Source organism: Rutidosis leptorrhynchoides, chromosome 1, assembly GCF_046630445.1.
Source record: "Rutidosis leptorrhynchoides isolate AG116_Rl617_1_P2 chromosome 1, CSIRO_AGI_Rlap_v1, whole genome shotgun sequence".
In the NCBI taxonomy this organism is placed as follows: Eukaryota; Viridiplantae; Streptophyta; class Magnoliopsida; order Asterales; family Asteraceae; genus Rutidosis; species Rutidosis leptorrhynchoides.
The window spans coordinates 437,298,299-437,313,829 of record NC_092333.1 but is presented as its reverse complement, the minus strand read 5'-3'; positions in this window follow the sequence as shown (position 1 = coordinate 437,313,829).

Below are 15,531 nucleotides of genomic sequence, written 5' to 3'. Positions count from 1 at the left end.
TAGTAACATCTTCAAACTTCAACGTTTCTTTCCCGTACATTAGAATAGGTTTCATGTGCTCATAGGACGATGATAAAGATAATATCAACCTCAAAGCTTTATCTTCATCATCCGTTTTAACTCCAATAGCCTCCAGTTCTGAAACAATACCGTTAAGAATACTTAGATGATCTGAAATCTTTGAACCCCCATCCATACGCAGAGTATGAAATTGTTCTTTAAGACACAACCAATTTGAGATGCCCTTGCCCTGGTACAACTGCTCTAGTTTAACCCAAAGCTCCTTTGCCGTTGATAACCCGTGCACATTTGCAAGCACGTTCTTTGTAAGACACAAACGAATCGCACTTGCTGCCCTCAAATCCATATCATCCCATTCTTCTTCATCGAACTTACTGCTAGAATCACTGCCAGGAACAAGGGTGGGTTTACCCTTCAATGCCTTGTGTAAACCAGACTGAATCAACACATCCTTAACTTGAACCTGCCATAAGCCAAAATTGATCCTCCCATCAAATTTCTCAACATCAAACCTCATTGGACTGAACTTCGATATCGTATCCGTTGTAGAGACCCGTCCTAATCCATCCGGACAAAGTCCATATCGATTATAAACGATTCACAACAGTTGATTTCATCGCAAGGTACTTGACCTCTATATGATACATTTTACAAACATTGCATTCGATTTTAAAAGACAATCTTTCTTTACAACGAAAGTTGACGACATGCATGCCATTTCATAATATATCCAACTATAATTGACTTAATAATAATCTTGATGAACTCGACGACTCGAATGCAACGTCTTTTGAAATATGTCATGAATGACTCCAAGTAATATTTCGAAAATGAGCAAATGCACAGCGGAAGATTTCTTTCGTACCTGAGAATAAATATGCTTTCAAGTATCAACCAAAAGGTTGGTGAGTTCATTAGTTTAACATAAATAATCGTTTCCATCAATTTAATAGACCACAAGATTTTTATTTCTCATAAATAAACGTCCCATACATAGAGACAAAAATATCATTCATATGGATTGAACACCTGGTAACCGACATTCACAATATGCATATAAGAATATCCCCATAATTCCGGGATCCTCCCTCGGACATGATATAAATTTCGAAGTACTAAAGCATCAAGTACTTTGAATGGGGCTCGTTGGGCCCAATAGATCTATCTTTAGGATTCGCGTCAATTAGGGTGTCTGTTCCCTAATTCTTAGATTACCAGACTTAATATAAAGGGGCATATTCGGTTTAATAATTCAACCATAGAATGTAGTTTCGATTACTTGTGTCTATTTCGTAAAACAGTTATAAAAACAGCGCATGTATTCTCAGTCCCAAAAAATATATATTGCAAAAGTATTTAAAAAGGGAGTAAATGAAACTCACTCTACAATATTTTGTAGTAAAAATATTCATACGACGAAATGGAACAATGCAGGGTTGGCCTCGGATTCACGAACCTATATCATTTGTATATATATTAATACACATATTTGCAATCGAACAATTGTATATATATGAATTTATTAGTTATGTCATATTTATATTAATAATATGTATATATCTTCATATTTTCATTTTGTATATATAAATATATAAAAATATAAATTTTATTATGTTGTATATTAAATATATATTTATTTATATATATCTTTTGTTTGAAAAGTAGTAATAATACTAAAATAATATTAAATATGGTAAAATTATAATAATTATAATACTTAAGTTTTCTTGTAAAGGCACTAATATTAATATTTTTATTAGTGATAATACTAATAATGATATTAATGATAATAACTATAAAAGTATTAATTTTACTGTTAATGATAGTTATGATAATGATTTTAGCAGTTACCTAATAGTAATATTCATATGATACTTATAATCATATTAGTGGTAATATTAATAATAATCTTAATATTAATATTAATGATGATAATACTAATAAAGATAATTATTCTTATAATAATAATGATAATATTAGTAATAATACTTATGTTCATTAAAATTGATAATAACACTAATAATAACTTGTTTTATTTTCATAATAACACTAATTATAATAATCATAATCATAATAATAATAATACTTATAATGATCATAACAATGGTAAACTTTAATAATCTTATAATAATAATAATTTCGATAATGATATTAATACTAATCCTAACTGATAATAATAATAATACTAATACTTAATAATAATATCAATCAATAATAACAATAATAATAATAATAATAATAATAATAATAATAATAATAATAATAATAATAATAATAATAATAATAATAATAATAATAATAATAATAATAATAATATTAATAATAATAATAATAAATGAATACTACCTTAAAAGCCTTCAAAGAAAAAAATAATTGCCATGGACAAGGATCGAACCCGCAACCCCTCGCTAACCCAGGATGCACCCAAACCAACCCTCTATGTCTTCTCTTCTGTTATAATCCGAATTCATTTTTATATAACTTATATTTCTGTCTTCACGGTTTCTTCTTCCCCATCTCGATCGACCAGAGTACAATTAACCATAACCATAACCTTAAAACATTTAAATGGATTTTAGGATTGAACAAATAAATCATAAACGATTTAATGGGATAAACTAGATTAATAGTTCACAAAAAAAAGAAAAAAAAAGAAGCAGCAGCAGCCTAACTGTTACGATGATCAACCCATTTTTCATTTTGATTTTTAAGATGTTTTCAGACCACGTTTTCTTCTTGAAAAAGGTTCTAATTATCAGTTATAAACTTTCTGAATACTTAATTGGATCTGAAACATAAAAACAAGAACGAATTTTGCGAAGAACGAATCTGTTGACTTTTTGAAAAATAACTTTGACTTCGAAATTCAGATTCAATAGAACGAATTGAATTCTGAAACTTTACAGGTAGTTTGAGTAGGGGATTTCAAAGATGATTGCACCTGTAGATTTTAAATTTCGTTCGAAATTGATCTTTTGACAAAATTTCATCACGAACAGAGAACACAAACAGTTTTTCCTAATATTCTGTTAAATGGGATCGAATTAAAATAGCTGAATGAAACGTATCACTTATGTTAGATGAGAAGAGGGTGAACGAATTCCTAAACACCTAATTGGATTGTTTTTATAAATAAAAAAAAGGATACTGGATTAGTCAGACAATGGGTACAAAAATAAAAATAATAAATATATAAATTGAACGTGATTTATAACTGAATTGTACTGGGTGTTGTATTATAGTGGTTTGGAATCGACAAGCTTAGGATTCTTGAGTAGTAGGTGATGCAAAAGTCTCAAAAAAATCCAATCGTGGTATTTAACAGAATCCATTCTCATATTCTGAATTCACATAAATAATTATATTAATAATAGTAATATTAATAATAATAATTATAATAGTAAAAATAATAATTAATAATAATCCTAGCAACTACTACTAATGAAAATAACTATTAATAACACTCTTAAATATGATATTACAATGATAAAAATAATATTTTGTATTATCTTTATAATAGCATTTATAATATTAATAATGACTTTAATGATAATGGTAATTTTAAAGATAACCATATAACTAAATATAATAGTAATAATAATTACATTCATAATGGTAAATAATAATGATACTAAAAAGAATAAAAATAATAATAATAATGTTATTAATGTTAATGATAATAATAAATTGTATTATTTACTAATGATAATAATAATAATAATATTAACATAACAACTTACATGTATTTTACTTCTATACGTATAATCTTCTTAATAGATTTCAATATTACTATTTATTTTGATGAAAGTAATAATACATTATTAACATAATATTTATGTTTTAATCTTGTAGTTACATTTAATATTACAATTTACTAGTTATGTAATATTTAATAGTTATATCTATAATAACATATATTTAGTATTTAACATCTACATTTTATATATAGTTGTATTAGTAATACCAATATAATACTACTAATGAAAGTAATACTAATAATGTTAGTGCAACAATTATATTTTTAATTTGTGATCACATTTATTATATTAATATTAAAATTTATTAAATACGTTTATTTAATAATTATTTCATTATATGATACCATTTATTAAATATTTAGTATTTATACCTTACAATGTTATAATAATTATTTATAGAAATCATATATATAGATTTATTTTAATATTATATATATATTCATATAATAACTTATTTTAAATATTTTATATTTATAATTTACAATACATATAATATTATTTATATTCAGAATATAAATATATATACATTTTAATAGTAACTTATTTATTCTATATTTTATTTTCTCATTAATAATTTCAATTGATTGGAGTGCATTTTATTAGTTCAAAATAATATCTATGTATCATTGTATATATATATATATATATATATATATATATATATATATATATATATATATATATATATATATATATATATATATATATATATATATTTATTTATTTACAAACAATAATTCGTGAATCGTCGATAATATTCAAAGGGTATTTGATTGTATAACAACAGTTCAAAATTTTTGAGACTCAACATTACAGACTTTGCTTATCGTGTCAAAATCATATAAAGATTAAGTTTAAATTTGGTCAGAAATTCCCGGGTCATCACAGTACCTAGCCGTTAAAGAAATTTCGTCTCGAAATTTGAGTGAGGTGGTCATGGCTAACAATAAAAATGTTTTCATGACGAATATGAGTTGATAAATTGAGTTTTATCATCATTGAGTAATATGGATACAAATAATTCGATTATTCGAAGAGTACGAATGAAGCTATCACCAAAGAGTGAAATAGGAAAGTAAAGATTCATCTTAACTTTTGACAGAGTCCGGGTTGAATTTCGGAATTCAAAAGATTTAAAAGAAAAAATCTAGGAAATCTATAAGATCTGATTCTTCGGGATTTATGAAAATTAAGATCTCTTTAATTAAATGCGATCATCTGTCTCGATTGCTCTGTCGGATGTTTCCATTATAAATTTACCTCTTCCATTTTATTATTCTCACCATTCCTATACTTTCTTTCTTAGTTCATACATCCAAAAGATTGTGAAAATGCTTAATCCAGTTCTAATCCTTGATTTTTTTTTTCTAATTATCATTTCTGTCATCCTTCTTTTCAATCTTCCATCAAAAGAATCTGTTTACTTCTACTATTACCTTGAGGTGATACTATTCTTAATTATACCGTGTCTTTATATTGTTATTCGTATTAATATCCATGGTTTGTAACCTCCGTGTTGTTATTGGGCTTTATATTTTCTCTTATATTTTAGAGTCCCTGCTTCCGTCTTCTATAATTATCGTCATTCACAGTTAATGCTCTTTTTTTATTTGCTGCGATTTATACCTTTTTTTCAGAGCTTCATGCTTTTGTTTTCTCGTCCCGATTCTACAACAAGCGAATAATAGTCCAAAATTTGTAGATATAGAGTTTCGAATGATTATAATGTTCTAGGCAGGAAGAAACGTGATAGCACGATTTGATTTTCAAATTTATCAACATCACGGAAGATAGAACCATCAAGAATACATTTTCTTGATATGTTCAGGAGTTATGTAGAATGAAAAGGTTATGTAACATGACACATGATGATGGTACGATCTACTGTGAACCACCATCACGTTTCATTAGAAACTCAGTGATAATGCTAAAAACGAACATATATTTCATAGCATTATCCCTCAAGAAAGACAAGCTTTTAGTTGCAATTGTCCTATTTACAAGTGATATTCGTTTAAATAATAAAAGGTGAAGACAAAAGACAGATTCGACGAATTGAAGACGCAAACGACCAAAAAGCTCAAAAGTACAAAGTACAATCAAAGTGGTTCCAATTATTGATAAGAAACCTCTCAAAATTACAAGAGTACAAGACGCGAAACGCAAAATACAAGATATTAAATTGTACGCAAGGACGTTCGAAAATCCAGAACCGGGACCAAAGTCAACTCTCAACGCTCGACGCAACGGACTAAAAATTACAAGTCAACTATACACACGAATATAATATAATATTTAAACAATTCTTAAAATTATTTATATATTATATATATTATTATAAACCGTCGGCAGAAGAAACAAGCTCATGTGAGCTGGAAAAGCAGGCCATGCGATCTCATGGCCTGGCAGTTATAAAACCATGCGATCGCATGGAGGCCTTTTTGGTAGGCTTTGCACGAACCTAAAACACATCTTTTTCTTCCTTCTTACTCACTCGTAAGATATATATATATATATATATATATATATATATATATATATATATATATATATATATTATAATTTTAATTTTAATTTTAAATTCTAATAATAAGGGTATGTTAGCGAATGTTGTAAGGGTGTAAGTCGAAATTCTGTCCGTGTAACGCTACGCTATTTTTAATCACTGTAAGTTATGGTTAATGTTATTTTTAATTTAATGTCTCGTAGCTAAGTTATTATTATACTTATTTAAGTCGAAGTAATCATGATGTTGGGCTAAAATATTTAAAATTGGGTAATTGGGCTTTGTACCATAATTGGGGTTTGAATAAAAGAACGACACTTGTGGAAATTAGACTATGGGCTATTAATGGGTTTTATATTAACTAAATGATACCTCGTTAATTTAATATATAGACTTATAATTTGACGTATTTATATATAACCACATACGCTTGACTGGGCACGGTGGGCGGGATATCTATAAATACCAATAATTGTTCATTTTACCGGACACGGAACTGGATTAATAGTTAATAGACTTGTTGAAATAGGGGTGGATTACATTCAAGGGTAATTGGTGTAATTGTTAACAAAGTAGTAAAACCTTGGTTTACACGCAGTCGATAACCTGGTGTATTCATTAAACAAAGTATTAAGACCTTGTTACAATTCGAATCCCCAATTAGTTGGAATATTTGACTTCGGGAATAAGAATAATTTGACGAAGACTTTCGCACTTTATATTTATGACTGATGGACTATTATGGACAAATCCGTATGGACATATCGAATATCCAGGACAAAGGACAATTAACCCATGGTAATAAAAGTAAAATCAACACGTCAAACATCATGATTACAGAAGTTTAAATAAGCATAATTTATATATTTCATATTTAATTGCACTTTTAATTATCGCACTTTTATTTATTATCATTTTATTTAATTGCATTTTTAATTATCGTACTCTTTAATTATCGCAATTTTATTTTATCGCACTTTTATTTATCGCAATTTCATTATCGTTATTTACTTTATGCTTTAAATTAAATCTTTTATATATTTAATATTTTACATTAGGTTTTAACTGCGACTAAAGTTTTAAAATCGACAAACCGGTCATTAAACGGTAAAAACTCCCTTTTTATAATAAGAATATTATTTATATATTTTTGTATTTTTATAATTATAAGTTAAAAATATAGCGTTAAGCTTGTTTTAAAATATCTCTGTGGAACGAACCGGACTTACTAAAAACTACACTACTGTACGATTAGGTACACTACCTATAAGTGTTGTAGCAAGGTTTAGGTATATCCATTCTATAAATAAATAAATATCTTGTGTAAAATTGTATCGAATTTAATAGTATTTCGTTGTAAAAATAATACTATTTCCTAGTACACCTCGCACACATCAAGTATTTTTGGCGCCGCTGTCGGGGAACTAAAACACCGGAAGCGAAACGCTATATATATAAAAAAAGATTTATTTAGTTCTTTGTATAAAAAAAATATACGTTTTAAATATTAAATTTTCAAAAACATAAAAAATAAAAAAATAACAATATATTTATATTTTTAAGAGTTTGATAAATATATAAATTATAAAATATTTATATTTATATTTTTAGTTTGTAAAAATATAGTTTTTATTCAATTTATATATATATTTTATATAAATATTAAAACAGAAAATAGAAAAAAAAATATAAAATTACTCGGCCCGTACTGTAGCAGCCCATATACTGGCCCGAAACCCTAGCCCATGCGATCGCATGAGCCCGAAGGCAAATTTTCATGCGATCGCATGAGGGTCTCTGACACGCCACAGTTGACCGAAAACAGCAATCATTACGGAGTATTATTATTAATTATAAAACCCTAATTAGGTTTTACATATTTTAATATTTAGTTTTAGTGTTATTTATTTATTTTCTATATTTAGTTTAATTTAGTTTTATAAATTATAAAATTAATAGTTTTATAAAATAAATAATATAAAAATATTATTTTAATAAAAATTGTACTTTTTACAACTTTAAGTTTATTTTTATATTTTTGTATCTTTTTATTCGTTTATTCGTAATGTTTGTATTTTTCGCTCGTTTTTAGTTTTAATATAGTTTTTGCCATAATTATTTTTATTTTTAGATTTTTAGGCTTTGCCGTAAAATCCCTTAAGTGCTTTTTCTTTAGATTAAGATTTCGGTGCTCTAGAATTTTGCGACGCCATTTTTATATTTTAGTACCTTTTTAAGTTATTGCCGTTTTGGATATAGAATTCCTTTAAGCTTTAATACCTTTAGACGTAACTTTTAATTCTTAGTTTTTAGTTCCTTTTTACGTTTCGAAGCACTACTTTCTTATTTTATTTTTCGACTTTTTATTTTTCGACGTTTTTCGACGCGCTCTTTTTTCTTTCTTATTTCTCGACATTCTAGTTTTTAGGACATAGAATTTTCTATTTCTTCTCTAAATTTCTTTAAAATTTCAACGAAAAATTATCTTAAGCGGTTAAATTGATAGACATCCAAATTTTCTGCTTCGTAGTAATAGTTGGATTTGTTAGTGGCTGAGTTGTGAGCTTCCGATTTAAAGGGTTCTGGCTCCCTGCTGCATCTATTGGCTATTCGAAACGCGGGCAAAAGCAGAAAAGTCTATTAATTTGATAACTTATATAATTTTTATATTTTATTTATAACTAATAGGATATTCAGTGAATGCACCGAGCAAAACGTTCACCACCTTTTGTACGTTCACCACCTGTAACACGATCAAGACATATAGCAAATATTGTCGCCGTTGATTTTTCTTTAGAATCGTCATCCAGTCGACCAAGTACTCCAATTCAAATTTCCGATAATCCATTTTTTGAACCCGACCTCACAATTGAGAATCTGGAGAATATTCAGGGACAATTCAGAGATCCTGAACCATTAATCTTTTCTCCGGAACCACCAATCATTCAAACGGAGATTGTCAAGGAACCAACCATTAAATCAGAATCCTATAGTGATTCAGATTCAACAAATTCAATTATGGAGAATCTGAAACCTCTAAGTATGGAAGACTGAATGAGAGCTAAACGCACTGGCCAAGGTCACGCAATTACTCAACCTGACATTAATGCGCCAGATTATGAAATCAAAGGACAAATCCTACACATGGTGACTAATCAATGCCAATTTAGTGGTGCTCCAAAGGAAGATCCAAATGAACATCTTCGAACATTTAATAGGATCTGCACTCTATTTAAAATCCGAGAAGTAGAGGATGAACAGATATATCTCATGTTATTTCCCTGGACTTTAAAGGGAGAAGCCAAAGATTGGTTGGAATCGTTACCTGAAGGGGCGATTGATACATGGGACATTTTAGTTGAAAAATTTCTTAAACAATTCTTTCCGGCATCTAAAGCCATAAGACTTCAAGGAGAAATTGTTACGTTCACACAAAATCCAAATGAAACTTTATATGAGGCATGGACAAGATTTGGAAAGTTATTGAGAGGATGTCCGCAACATGGTATAGACACTTGTCAAATAGTACAAATATTCTACCAAGGATGCGACATCACTACAAGGAAAGACATCGACATAGCAGCTGGTGGTTCCATTATGAAGAAAACCGCAACTGATGCTTACAAAATTATTGATAACACTGCTTCCCACTCACATGAGTGGCACCAAGAAAAAGATATCGTTAGATCATCTAAAGCAGCTAGAGCCGATTCTAGCCATGATTTAGATTCCATTTTCGCAAAGATAGATGTTGTCGAGAGACGAATGGAAAAGATGACTAAGGATATACACTCAATACGAATTAGTTGTGAGCAGTGTGGAGGACCACATTTAATAAAAGATTGTCTCAGTATTGAACTAACAATGGAACAAAGAGAGAATGTTTCATACATAAACCAAAGGCCTGGAAATAATTATCAGAATAATTATCAACCGCTAAGACCAATTTACAATCAAAACCAGAATTATAACCGAAATGTTCCATACAACAACCAACAAGGTCCTAGCAATCAACAAGTATCCAATAATACTTTCAACCAGCAAATACCTATTTTTCAAAACAAACCACCACAAACCGATGATAAAAAGCCAAATTCAGAAGATATGATGTCGAAGCTAGTTGAATCTCAAACTCAGTTTTTCACATCTCAGAAACAAACCAATGAACAAAATGCTCAAGCATTTAGAAATCAACAAGCTTCTATTCAAAATCTGGAACAAGAAGTAAGTAACCTAGCAAGGTTAATAGGTGAAAGAAAACCGGGAAGTCTACCTAGTGATACAAATGCTAACCCCCGGAATGAAACAGCTAAAGCCATTACCACAAGAAGTGGTATTACACTTAAACCACCTGAAATACCTGTAATTTCTGATGAAGCTATTCCTACTCCACAAGAACCACAATCTGAGCAAGATAAGGAAAAAGAACCGGTAGTTGAAAAGGTTAATGAAGATAACACAGTTAAGGCTAAACCTTATGTTAAACCATACCAACCACCACTTCCTTACCCGAGTAAAATGAGAAAAGAGAAACTTGAAGCCGAGCAATCCAAATTCTTGGATATGTTTAAACAAATAAATGTCAACCTTCCTTTCATTAATGTGATTTCAGGAATGCCTAGATATGCTAAATTTCTGAAAGATCTAATCACAAATAGAAAGAAAATGGAAGAACTCTCGGCTGTTACTATGAATGCTAATTGTTCTGCAGTGCTGTTGAATAAGATATCAGAAAAACTATCAGATCCAGGAAGTTTCACAATTCCATGTTTTCTGGGTAGTCTTAGTTCAATAGAAGCATTGGCAGATTTAGGTGCTAGTATAAATCTAATTCCGTATTCACTATACGCTAAACTAGACCTTGGAGAATTGAAACCAACACGAATAAGCATACAACTAGCCGATCGATCAGTAAAATATCCTAGAGGGATAATGGAAAACATGATAGTTAAAGTTGGTACTTTAGTATTTTCAGTAGATTTTGTTATTCTGGACATGGAAGAAGATTCTCGAGTTCCTCTCATATTAGGAATACCATTCTTAAACACGGCTAAAGCAATAATAGACGTGTTTGGTAAGAAACTGACCCTAAGTATAGAGGACGAGAGTGTTACCTTTTCAGTTGATAGAGCAATGCAACAACCGCAATCTGCAGATGATACATGTTATTATATTCAAACTATAGAATCACATACAGAATTGTTAGAAGAATTTCCAGAATTACAAGGAACAGGAGAATGTTCTTTAGGAGAAGGAACTGAACCAATTGATGAAACTGAAATGTTAGCTACACTTATGGCTAATGGATATGAACCAACAACAGAAGAAATTCAAATGCTAAAAGAAGAAGACAGATATCGATATAAATCATCGATAGAAGAACCACCGACATTAGAGTTAAAGCCACTTCCAAACCATTTGGAATATGCTTATTTACATGGTGAATCTGAATTACCTGTAATAATATCATCTTCTCTTACTGAAAATGAAAAATCTCAACTCATTTCTGTGTTAAAAGCTCATAAACCAGCTATTGCATGGAAAATTCATGATATTAAAGGAATAAGTCCTTCGTATTGCACACATAAAATCCTTATGGAAGAAGGTCATAAAACGTATGTGCAACGCCAACGAAGAATAAATCCTAATATGCAAGATGTTGTTAAAAAAGAAATAATTAAACTGCTTGATGCAGGTTTAATTTATCCAATTTCTGATAGTCCATGGGTAAGCCCAGTTCAATGCGTGCCTAAGAAGGGTGACATGACTGTCATCACAAATGAGAAAAATGAGCTTATTCCTACTAGGACTGTAACAGGATGGCGTGTTTGTATTGATTATAGAAAATTAAATGACGCCACCAGAAAAGATCACTTTCCCTTACCTTTTATTGATCAAATGTTGCAAAGATTAGCCGGAAACAGTTACTATTGTTTTCTTGATGGTTTTTATGGATACTTTCAAATTCCAATAGCACCCGAGGACTAAGAGAAAACCATATTCACGTGCCCTTATGGTACTTTTGCTTACAAACGCATGCCATTTGGACTTTGCAACGCCCCTGCAACCTTTCAAAGGTGCATGATGGCGATTTTTCACGACATGATAGAAGAATGCATGGAGAAGAATGCATGGAAGTTTTCATGGATGACTTTTCAGTCTTCGGTGATACTTTTGAAACATTTCTAGTTAATATTGAACGAATGCTTATTAGATGCGAACAATCAAATCTAGTACTTAATTGGGAGAAATGCCATTTCATGGTTAAAGAAGGCATCGTTCTTGGTCATAAAATTTCAAAGGAAGGAATTGAAGTGGATAGAGCTAAAGTAGATGTAATTGCTAAACTTTCGCATCCCACTAATGTTGAGGAGTTAGGAGTTTTCTAGGGCATGCCGGTTTTTACCAACGTTTCATAAAAGATTTTTCTAAAATTGCTACTCCTATGAATAAACTCCTAGAAAAGGATGCTCCATTTATCTTTTCAGATGAATGCATCAATCTTTTAATATACTTAAAGAAAAACTCACTAATGCACCGATCATGATAACTCCAAATTGGAATCTACCGTTTGAACTAATGTGCGAGGCAAGTGATTTTACAACGGGAGCCGTCTTAGGACAAAGGATTGAAAAACGATTTCAACCTATATATTATGCTAGTAAGACGTTACAAGGAGCACAAACGAATTACACGACTACTGAAAAAGAACTCCTTGCTATTGTCTTTGCATTCGAAAAATTTCGTTCATATCTCGTTCTAGCTAAAATGGTGGTCTATACCGACCATTCTGCTCTTAGATACCTATTTTCAAAACAAGATGCCAAGCCACGATTAATCCATTGGATCTTACTCTTACAAGAGTTTGATATTGAAATCCGAGATAAAAAGGGAGCAGAAAATCTCGCCGCTGATCATCTTTCTCGTCTTGAAAATCCTAAATTAGAAGTTCTAAATGAATCGGCCATACAAGACAACTTTCCTGATGAATATCTATTGAAGATAGATTATAATGAAATTCTATGGTTTGCAGACTATGCAAACTACTTAGTATGTGGATTCCTTGAAAAAGGATTGTCATACCAAAAACGAAAGAAATTCTTTAGTGATATAAAATACTATTTCTGGAAAGATCCACATTTGTTTAAAAGTTGTCCCGATGGAATAATACGCCGATGTGTATTCGGAGATGAAGCTAGTCAAATCTTAAACCATTGTCACACAGGACCAACAGGAGGGCATTATGGGCCTCAACTCACAGCAAGAAAAGTTTATGATGCTGGATTCTAATGGCCTACAATTTTCAAAGACGCACACCTTCTTTGCAAATCCTGTGATGCTTGTCAAAGGGCCGGAAAAATAAGTCAACGTGATGAAATGCCACAAAATGTCATTCAAGTATGTGAAGTATTTGACATTTAGGGTATTGAATTTATGGGTCCATTTCCAAAATCTCATAATAATCTCTACATTCTCGTTGCCATTGATTATGTATCTAAATGGGCGGAAGCACAAGCTCTCCCAACTAACGATGCACGAGTTGTAGTCAATTTTTTAAAACGTCTTTTTGCTAGGTTTGGAACACCGAAAGCTTTAATAAGTGATCGGGGTACTCATTTTTGTAACAATCAACTTGAGAAAGTTCTCAAAAGATATGGAGTAACTCATAAAATCTCCACTGCTTATCATCCACAGACAAGTGCACAAGTTGAAAATAACAACCGAGCTTTAAAATATATTCTAGAGAAAACCGTAGGATCAAATCCGAAGGAATGGTCCATGAAATTGGAGGATGCACTCTGGGCTTTTAGAACAGCCTACAAAACTCCAATTGGAACCACACCTTTTAAACTCGTTTACGGAAAAGCATGTCATCTTCCAGTAGAAATTGAACACAAAGCATTTTGGGCTTTGAAGACATGTAATCTTGATTTACATGAATCCGGACGTCTACGATTAAGTCAACTAAACGAATTAGAAGAATTAAGACATGAAGCATATGAAAATTCGTTAATCTATAAAGAAAGAACGAAGAAATGGCATGATAAAAGAATCAGAAGTTCAAAAGAATTTAAAGAAGGAGACAGAGTTCTTCTTTTCAATTCACGATTCAAGCTATTTCCTGGAAAATTAAAATCAAGATGTTCTGGACCATTCATAATCAAAAGAGTTTTCCCATACAGAACAATAGAGTTAATAAATTCAAATAGGATTGAATTTAAAGTTAATGGTCACAGAGTTAAACATTACATACATGGTCCGATGAAAGTTGACAATGAAGTCAATCATAATTTCACCACCCAAGAAAACCTTCAAAATGAAAACATAAATATGTTATCAACAACATATGAAAAATCAAAATTGGAAAATAAGGAAGATTCAAATTTGAGTGATGAAGAAGAATTCTTATACAAACCTCCCATTCCAGGAAACGAAGAAAAATGTGAACAAGAAGTTCAAATAGAAGTGAAAGAACCAAGAAAAGAACGCCCGAAAAAGGTTTACAAACCAACTCGACTTACTAAAGCAGGAGACCCGGGTGAATTTATCATTTCTTGCTTGCTTAATGATGGTGATGTATATAATGGACTCGCAGATTTAGGAGCAAGTGCAAATAGTATGCCTCTTTCCTTATACAAAAGATTAGGTATGGGTAAATTAAAACCAACCAAAATAGGAGTTCAATCATTTGACCTAACCATTAAACACCCGGTTGGAATAGCAAATAATTTACTTGTTAACGTGGGAAGTTTGACCTTTGTTGCAAACTTCATAGTGATTAATATGGAGGAAAACCTTGATATTCCTCTAATTTTAGGTCGCCCATTTTTAGCAACCACCGAGGCATTCATTGATGTAAGAGAAGGTAGAATGACACTTAGGGATGGTGATAAATCGATCACCTTTGTGAACCGAAAGTTTAGATCTCCACCAACCAAAACTGTTAAACCAATAAAAACGAATAAGTGTAGGGAAGATGAAGAAACACTTAATGATGATCCAATCACAAAGAACCTCGTTGATGATAAGAAATTAGATGAACCCGTTTTTAACAGTTCAACGAAGAAACTTTATAAACGGATTCACGATGCTAGGATTAAGGGAAACTTTAAGTTATGTAACCGATTAATATCCAATTTATCGCCAAAAGAAAAGGCGATGTTAGTTGAACTTGTGAAAGTTACGGAGGAAATCAACAAAGTGATTGAAGTAAAAGTCAAAGATATATAAGTTGTTGATGATCCA